This window comes from Chelonia mydas, chromosome 5, assembly GCF_015237465.2.
Source record: "Chelonia mydas isolate rCheMyd1 chromosome 5, rCheMyd1.pri.v2, whole genome shotgun sequence".
Lineage (NCBI taxonomy): Eukaryota > Metazoa > Chordata > Testudines > Cheloniidae > Chelonia > Chelonia mydas.
This window is the reverse complement of record NC_051245.2, coordinates 64239274-64249820: the sequence shown is the minus strand read 5'-3', so window position 1 is coordinate 64249820 and position 10547 is coordinate 64239274.

Sequence of the window (10547 nt, the reverse complement as noted above, 5' to 3'; positions counted from 1 at the left end):
ACAAAACCAAAAAGAACCACCATAAAATGAACCCCTTGGCATGCGTACAATATTATTTAAAGGTCAGGAAAATTAGTATTAAATTTGAAAGTTTCCCCTTAACTCTCTGCCCTCATGCACATGGCAGAAATAATAATATGATGGACACTCAGATTTTTTAAACATAGCCTTACATGTAGCATGCATTCTGCACAACCATGTAATACAGACACTTAGCCACATCCCACTCAATTTACCCATATGTGTAGTGACTTCAATGCAGCTACTTATATAAGTAAATCAAGCAGCGTTTGGCACTGCATCCAGTTTAGAAGATGAGAAATAGAGTAGCACTATATCAATGATTCTCAACCTTTCCAGACAACTGTATCCCTTTCAGGAGTCGGATTTGTCTTGCGTACCCCTAAGTTTCACCTAATTTAAAAACTACTTGCTTACATAAATACAGAAGTGTCACAGCACACTACTACTGAAAAATGGCTTACTTTCTCTTTTTGTCTGTATGAAAACTTAGTTTGTAATGACTTCACTAGTGCTTTTTATGTAGCCAGTTGTAAAACTAGGCAAATACCTAGATGAGTTGATGTACCCCCTAGAAGACGCTGTACACCCAGGAGTGCACATTCCCCAGGTCGAGAACCACTGCACTATATCATTCACTGTTCTCCTCTCTCTTCTTCGTGCTAAAACAAACATTAAACCCATTGCTGTCTTTTGTATTCCTTCCAACTATGCAAATGTTCTTCAACCCTTCTCATTTAAAAATGTGGTTCTGCTTCTTTTTTAGTCAAAGTAAGCACAGGGGCCCTGATTCAGGAAAGCATCCCAACTCAGGAAGTCACCTAGGCCCAGATTCAGGAAAGTACATGCCTAACTCTCCAGGAAAGCACTTAAACAAATGCTTAAATTCCATTGTTTTAAACAAATAATCTGGGATACCTTGGTAAACTGAGCTCATTTGAACAACATGTGTTTCAATACACTGTAAAACGTTTAGTAACACCATAGTCAAATGTAAGACCATACATCTAGGGATAAAGAATGTAGGTCACACTGACAAGGGTGTCTGGTAAGTAATGCTCTGATAGGGACCATGGGATCATGGTGCATAAACAGATGAACACAAGCTCCTGATGAATGCAATGGCTAAGAAAGCTAATAAAACCTTTGGATGTATATGTAGGGAAATATTGAGTAGAAGCAAGGAGATGGTATTACCATACTATACAGCATTAGTGAGACCATTACTGGAATACTGTGTCCTTTTCTGGTCTCCAAATTTTAAAAATTATGGGGGGGAAATTGGAAAGGTTTCAGAAAAGAGCGAGGTGGAAAAATGGACTCACCAGTAGAGCACCCCTCAGGGCTGGATGTGGCTGCTCTTTCATCATCTAGCACCCCGTGCTTATTCCGACAGTCACTCTGGTCCTGCAGCAATCTCTCTTCTTGTGACTCAGCCCTTGGACAAGGTGACCATTGTCTTTCCCCTTCTGGGGTAATGGAAAGTCCAACAAAAACAAATATATGATCCCTTCATCTGCTGTGCCACCCTCTATTCTGGTCTCATGGTCTGGCACGCCCTTTTCTCAGGGCTTCCAGTAGTCCATATCCCCTTTCCAGGGGCTTCATGCCATCTTACTAGTGCTGGTAGGTGAACACAGACTCGCTCTCTACACTGGGTTCCAGTCCAAGCTTCCTAAGACAGGCAGTAAAGGTTCATCCTGCGAGACTTCCTGCTGCCACCTCCCTGGATTACTTCTTATCAAGCCTTTCCCCAGACTTTGTCCTCACCTTGCCAGAGCCTTCCTGCCCCCTACAGGTCTCTTCACTCCCTACTACTAGGAGAACAACTGCAGAATTCCTCCATCTTTCCTTGCAATCCCTTTCTGCTCCACCCAGCCCCTCCCCAGCTGGATTGCATCATTAATAAGGCCTTGCCCACACTCCAGGTGCAAGCAGTTCAGTTAATTGGCCTCTCAGGCCCACATTAAAACCTCTTCACCAAGTGTGGGGCAGGCACCCCACCACAAGATACAATAATGATTCAATGTCTGGAAAACTTACCTGAGACTAAAGAAACTCAATCTATTTAGTTTATCCAGAAGCAGCTTAGGAGATGACTTGACTGCAGTCAATAAGTACCTACCATGGGGGAAAACATTTCTGATAGTAGAGGGTTCTTTAATCTAGCAAACAAAGGCACAGCAAAATCCAATGCCTGGAAACTGAAGCTAGACAAATTCAGATTAGAAATACTGTGAAAAAATTTTAACAGTGAATATAATTAACTATTGGAACAACTTACCTAGATTCTCTATCACTTGCAATCTTTAAATCAAGATCTGATCTCTTTCTAAAAGATATGCTCTAGCTTAACCAGAAGTCATGGGCTTGTTGCAGGAATTACTGGGTCAGGTTCTCTGGCTTATGTTATGCAGGAAGTCAGACAATCACCATAATGACCCCTTCTAGCTTTACAGTCTTTGAATCTATGAATTATGAAAGATTGTCAAAGGAGTTTTTAAATTCTTAGCTCTAGAACTACTGCATTTGATGCTTCCAGAACACTATGTCCTTAACAGTACAATCCTAAAGCCAGGATGTCCTTTGCCAATGTGCCTCAAAACTCAGGTCTGCTCTTAACTATTAGGGATGTAAATATCCGTTTTAAAAGTTAACGGTTTAAATGACTAAAATTATGTTGTTTAATCGGTTAACCGATTAAAGGGAGAGGAGCTGGGGTTGTTCTGGCCGTCTGACCTGGGGTTCAGTCTGGGGTTGCTCTGTCCGTCCATCCTGGCGCTGGTCCAGCTGGCTGGCCGGCCGGCCGGCGTGGCTGGGGGTTAACGGTTAGGGTGGTTAACGAGTAAGACTAATGCTTACCGTTTAACCATTTAGTATTTTACATCCCTATTAACCATAGTATCCTTATGCCCTGAATCATCTCAAAGTGGCATTTTGGGATGTATAAGTAGGGGCATTGCCAGCAGATCGAGGGTCGTGATCGTTCCTCTCTATTCGACACTGGTGAGGCCTCATCTGGAGTACTGTGTCCAGTTTTGGGCCCCACACTACAAGAAAGATGTGGAAAAACTGGAAAGAGTCCAGCGGAGGGCAACAAAAATGATTAGGGGACTGGAACACATGAGTTATGAGGAGAGGCTGAGGGAACTGGGGATGTTTAGTCTACGGAAGAGAAGAATGAGGGGGGATTTGATAGCTGCTTCCCTTCAACTACCTGAAAGGGGGTTCCAAAGAGGATGGATCTAGACTGTTCTCAGTGGTAGCAGATGACAGAACAAGGAGTAATGGTCTCAAGTTGCAGTGGGGGAGATTTAGGTTGGTTATTAGGAAAAACTTTTTCACTAGGAGGGTGGTGAAACACTGGAATGCTTTACCTAGGGAGGTGGTGGAATCTCCTTCCTTAGAAGTTTTTAAGGTCAGGCTTGACAAAGCCCTGGCTGGGATGATTTAATTGGGGATCGGTCCTGCTTTGAGCAGGGGGTTGGACTAGATGACCTCCTGAGGTCCCTTCCAACCCTGATATTCTATGAAATTCTGTGCCAACTCAACATTTGGATAGTTTGGAAACTAAGAAAACCAGAGAGCAAAACTCTACCATACATTTGAGAAACTTCTAAGCTTAAAATGCACATATCATTAGAACTATAAAAATGATATTTTTAATAGAAATTTTGTTTGTTCTTTATACAAAGAGGTCTACTGAACAAGCCAGCCATTCTGAATTTTTAAGTATCAGCCATTTCCGAATTATGTATATGAAAGATACGTGATGTGAACATAGGAGAAAACGGTATAATCTTATTATGTATGCATAACTCAAAAAAGCTAAGTTTTTAAGGGACTCTTCTAAACTAAAATTTTAGACGATCTCAAAGCTAAAGCAGTTCAACAGTTCAATTATTCTAACCCAATCTAGCTTTCAGATCAATACAAATTCAGAGTACAACAATTCTAGTTCATGAGTGAAACTCAACTTTAAAAAATGATGAATCAAGCTTTTCCAAACTTAACTTATTATTTGAGCTCAACAAGATGAATACAAGCTAATGTTCACGTTAATATCTTCAGCCACCAAGTTATTCAGGTGCAAACTTTTTGTTTGGAACATACGGGGGAAAATATTTATCAGATATACACAACTCAGAAATGGCCAAACATATTTTGTGCAAAGTTTCCAATATTAATCACTTCTGGGCTGAGATAAAGCTAGTATAATGTCAGCATGAAAAGATGAGCAATCTAAGTGGGGAAGGGTGAACTCAACCTTCACTATTCAGTATTAGCCACACACAGTGTAATATAGGAAGAAATGTACCAGTAGCATCCACATTTCCATCCATAACAAATCTTGTAAAACAACCAAGAATATTACAAGTTAAATCATGCATACATGTTCAACAGGGTTCCTTATGTTGTTTAAAATGTGAAGACCAAGGCCCCATGTGAATAGGACGAATTATTAACAGGTTACTGATCTACAAAACAGCTTCATTTCTCATTCCATGTTACTTCCCACTCCCCCACTCAGTGTTCAAAGTGCTAAACGAAACCTGAGGTAACTCAAAACAATTCAGGTGCTAAACCTGGCTTTAGCAAAAGGTACAGAGCACCAAGGTGTTGGGTTTTGTTTTTGTATGGTTTTGTTGTTTTTCAACATATAAACCACGGAACAGATTTCAACTGACCCATCAGTAAAAAAAAATATATTTTTTCTTTCTTTTAACCCTTTGTTGCATAATTATAGTGTTTGCCTGAGCTGGTACTGGATTATTGCCATAAAAAGGAATGGCCAGAGAATAGTTCCCATGAACCCGACTTACTCACAGCCATCTTAAGCCTAATTTTGCCTCCAGGGCTGCAAAATCCATGAAATATTAATGAGTTCTCCTGAGCTTCACAGCAGTGGAAGCTGCTCTCTGTTTTGCATTTCCTTCTCAAAAGGTAGCCACTTAAAATCAATTTCACTTTTATGAGGTTTCCCAAGCCTGCTCCCTTCCAAAGGGTGGAGTCCCATAATCCACTTTACTGTGCTGCCTTGTATAGCAGTGGAGCCATAGGGAATAACACGACATACAGAGCACGCAGATCACAGCCTCTGACATCCTTGGTGAGGAGCAGTGTATTCCTTAGCTGACTAACAAGTCATGAGCCAAGAAAAATTCTTAAATGGGCCAGGATTGCTTGAAGACCTCTTAAAATGACAACTTCAAAACAGACTTTAACCCGAAGACGACGACTGGCCCCCATCAGAATCAAAGAGATCTCTCCAATCCAATGGCATTTTGGGAGTAGGAGCTAGAAGAATATAGGTACCATCTCACCTGAAAAAGCAATACAGGTGCTTGAAATGTATTTGTAGTGCCTGCTACTCTTTAATAATTTGTCATAAGAGAATCCTACAAGGTTATCAATGTTTATGGAAATGCCTAAGGTTTCTAGCCAGTGATTCAGTTTTCCAAGCCATTGTCCATACAAAGACAACGTGAATTTCAGTTGCCATCTTTAATTCTGTAGCTACAAAGCTTGAAGCAACATGAACACCAGGGGACTATCTCCATGGCTGCCATTGTGCTGCCACACTGAAGTTAGCCAATGACAGCTGGTTAGGGCGTGTGTCCCCTCTGTCTGTTCCACAGACAGGGTCAAACCCGCTCTAGTCCAGTAGAGCAACCAGCATGAAACTCCACCAGCTGAAACTCACCAAGTTCTCTTCTCCCTGAGTAGGAAAAACAAACATGCAAGAGGAAAATATAGTCCACAGATTTTACCAAAAGAAATACAACATATATTTAGGTAGGAAAATGGTAATATAAATTCATTAAAAGTATGTAATGTATACAAAAACTCAAACACCAAAGACATTGCTAACCCATTAAAAATACATCATAATATATTATTTTAAAATGTACATTCTTTACCCAACAGTGTAAACATGCACATTCACATTTAGACACAATCAAAATCCCGTGACGGTAGAGGATTACGACAGAACTGCTGTCAATACACAAGCACTGAACAATAATGCCATAATACAACATTTCAACCGAAACGTTTTTTTTCACCTACACTGGTCTTCAGAGACTAATAGTGGTGTATGTAAAGGAAATTCACAGAACTATGAAAACGCAATATATAAAGCACAATCTATGTTTTCATTTTTCCAAGTTTAGGATTAAGTCTCCATTTCAGATAAAGGGCATTAATCTTTTTGACAATTTATAGTGTCCTGGTGATGTCATTTTATCAGGGTGATTAAGGACAGATTTAGTCTCCAATTTAGTCTTCCAATCTCAATGGGAGCTTTAATCAGAATGATTACTCACTGTGTTGAGATTGTCCCAGTGAATAGCGCATTACTGACCTTTCCTCCACAGAAAATTTAAACTTGTATCATTTGACCAGTCAGGATTATTTCCCCCCCACCCCCCACCCTTCAGATCAGGATTAAAGGTGAATTTTCAAGATCAGCCACACAAAGTCACTCTCTCGCACATACGCTTCCATGCACACCCACCCCTCCCACTTCAGAGTGCTGAAGGAGGTTTTTCTCTTATTTTTAACACTTACCTGCAATGCACACAACCTCTCCCTTCATTCACTAAAGCTGATTCGAGTTCTTCAAGATTGTTAACCAGAAATAAAACTGCTGTATACTTCATGGGCAGTACTTTTACAAATCAGTATTAAGTGTTAACTGCTGTCAATCAAAGGTTTTCTCTCTTTTCAAACAGTACACTGTTACGGGGGCAGGGGAGATCCCAAAGTCCCCAGAAGAATGCCTTGTGACAGACAAGTCACAGCTAAATGCAGTGTAGTTGTAGTCGTGTAGGTCCCAGGATATTAGAGCGGTATGGCAAGCAAGGTAACATCTTTAATTAGATGGGTTTCAGAGGAGCAGCGGTGTTAGTCTGTATCCGCAAAAAGAAAAGGAGGACTTGTGGCACCTTAGAGACTCACAAATTTATTTGAGCATAAGCTTTTGTGAGCTACAGCTCACTTCATCGGATGCATGCAGTAGAAAATACAGTGGGGAGATGTTATATACACAGAGAGCATGAAACAATGGTGTTACCATACACACTGTAATGAGAGTGATCAGGTAAGGTGAGCTATTACCAGAAGGAGGGCGGGGTGGGGACCTTTTGTAGTGATAATCAAGGTGGGCCATTTCCAGTAGTTGACAAGAACCTGTGAGGAACAGTGGGGCGGGGGGGAAGGGGGGGAAAATAAACATGGGGAAACAGTTTTACTTTGTGTAATGACACACCCACTCCCAATCTTTATTCAAGGCTAAGTTAATTGTATCCAGTTTGCAAATTAATTCCAATTCAGCAGTCTCTCGTTGGAGTCTGTTTAGAAGTTTTTTTGTTGAAGAAGTGCCACTTTTAGGTCTGTAATCGAGTGACCAAAGAGATTGAAGTGTTCTCCGACTGGTTTTTGAATGTTATAATTCTTGACGTCTGATTTGTGCCCATTTATTCTTTTACGTAGAGATTGTCCAGTTTGACCAATGTACATGGCAGAGGGGCATTGCTGGCACATGATGGCATATATCACATTGGTAGATGTGCAGGTGAACGAGCCTCTGATAGTGTGGCTGATGTGATTAGGCCGCTTCTGTAAGTGAGTCTTGTATCTCTCACCAACAGAAGTTGGCCCAATAAAAGATATTACATCACCCACCTTGTCTCTCTAAGTCACAGATAAACACATTTTTGAAACGTATAAAGCTGAGGTAAAGTTTTTCTACTGAAAATTGCTCACTAGAAAGAATCTCATTTGTTCCAGAAATTTTTTGCCTTTGGGCTCAAGCTCTGCTTGTTTAATCAGTGAAACCATTACAAAGTAGTGGAGGTGGAAACCTGCAGCTGTTGGAAGGACTGCTATCAAAATGGCAGATTACAGCTTCACTTTATAAAGTCTAGATCCTGCACTATTAAAGTTAACGGGCATTTTTCCATTGAATGGAAGCAGGACAAAGCCCTAACTGAGGAAATGTGCTTCCTACTTACATACTAACTTTAAAAAAAACAACAATCACCTTTTACTTTGGGGCAGAACTGTTCAAATTACTGATAACAGTAATAGCAATAAAGATGGTTTTACATAGCATCTTCAAACCAAAGGATACAGAAGTGTTTTAGAGACATATATGTAAATTAGCATTTCATCCTCCACAGAAATGCACCCGTCACCTCTCAGGTGAAACCAGTAGCTGTTTCACAGCAACACAGTAAGTAAGGACAGAAAATTAAAAATATCATATAGAAACTATAGGGAGAATTGAAGAAGGCAGAATACGGTTCCCAGTTTCAGTGTTCCCAACTCTCACAATTTCAATTTGAGTCTCTACAACATTTGGTGAAGTCCCAGGTTCTGGAATCAAGAGACTACATAATAATCTCAGCTTTTCATTTAAAAAATAAAAAGTTTTTAGCCTTCCTGAGAGCAGAGAAAAACTTGATACTATGAAGCCAGAGAATCCTAAAGGCTCAAAACTAGGAGGCAAATAAAAATACTCCCCTCCCATTTATTATTTTTTTTTTTTTTAAAATAACATGATTTTAAGTCAATTGCATGGTTTTGGAGGGCCTGCCTTAAGATTGTTGAACACATGGACTTGTCAATACTTCAGTTTCCCTACCCACATTGGAACTTTGCTAGGTAACTGGGGAGAACACCTCTAATCTTGCATGAGGTCTTTAGCAACCAAAGTTTTATTTTGGATCAGCTAGCAGCAGTGTCCTCTACCTTCCACACCATCATTCTCAGGCATTGCTTCACGGCTCATTTAGAGGGAGAGAGCCACACATTGACTGAATCATCACCACCACAACTTCCTGCAACTCTTGGAACTTCCTTGGAAACCTCTGCATCAAGTGCTGGCTCGATTGGATTCAGCTGAGCTTGCGAGATAGTCTTAGAAGGTACAGATGGTGCTCTGTTTTTCTAATCATCCATTTGTGGATTTGAATATTCAAACTCCAAAGTTACCTTTTAAGGGAAAGCATCTTAAAATAGTATCTTTAGACATTTATTCTTAACCCTGTAATTTCACCATTAAGGCTCATAACTCTCTGTGCTCCCTTCCTTTCACATGCAGCTATTTAGCTTTTGAAGAAATTTTAAAGGGGGCTATTTTTAGCTAGGTTTATTGCTGCTGAAATGCCCCAGGTATTATCAGACCAATGGAAAAACTAATGTGAGAAGCTAGCATGCAATAACTGATCTAATTGATGAGAATTTCTAAATAATCTAGCCTTCGAAAGACCCTTTTGAAATGTTTAATCACGGACTGGATTTTATGAACTGCTTGAGCACCTCTAAAAGATGACTGTCTCACAGAAATTAGAGATGGGAACTGTCTTTTCAGATCCTCTTGTCCTGCCTCAGTTTCCTACAGCACAGCACTGAGAGCTTTTTTGTCCAGTTCTGCTTTTAAAATGACAAGCAATGTATTAGGCTGCCATCCTTTGTTTGAAAGACTATCCCCACCCAAGTTTAATAGATTTCATGGTTACCATCCCAGCCCCCATTAGCCTAAGGTGTTTTTTTTTCTGGTTCTAAATAAAATAAAATGATTGAACAACATAAATTGAATTCTGTGAAAGATTTTGGTAAAAATTAAAAGGAGCACCTTAAATGCTATGGTGAGAAATGTTATAGAAAAATGCTAATATAGAAGGACAGTTTGAAATCTTCAATGGATTTAATTACTTATAACACGATTGTTGTTCTGGACACCTTTCACAGTTTTCCCTTGATTTAGACCCACATTTTCCTTCATCAAATTCTAAGCAAGTTGCTCTCAATCAGAAATATTAAATCATTGAACTAAGTTGTTAAAGAAAATAATCTTACATTGCTTACACTTTCCTGCTCTTTTCTCCCCAACCTCATATCCTTAACTTAGTCCTACTTCTGCTGGGCTCTGCCAGATCCAGCACTATGGTACTCTATCCCTCTCTTTGTACTTTCATCCATTTGCAGACGGTAGCTCACACAGTGCAGCTTTTCAGCCACTGCAGTATCGCATCCTGAAATAGAATGCTAAAAGCATCCCAGTTCCTAACACTTTTGTTAGAGATTTTTTGTACGTGTGAGAAAAATAGGTTAATGCACAGTACTACAGAAAATTCATGGCCTCCTCAGGTTTTCACAAGGCGCTCAAGCTTCTAACACCAGTTTCAGAATTGTGGCATGTTTCAGCACTCAGGTTTCCATGACCTTCAGAGAAATAACTGATCACCTTGATTTAGAGTAGGCAAGAATCTTGCTAAAGAGAGACTGGGTTACAAAGCTAGTGTAAAGGGTTTGTCATCTCAACACATGCTATATTTCACATTTATGCTGGAATACACAGATACATTTGGGAATAATTTTTAAACCAAAGCGATCTAATCAAAATGTATAGTATAAAATTTGTATGGTTTCTCTCTTCTCATTGCTCAGATTGCTCCTTATATTTTTGGCATTATCAATGAACAAGGCTGTAACAATTAGGCCAGCTGCCCATGCACGTT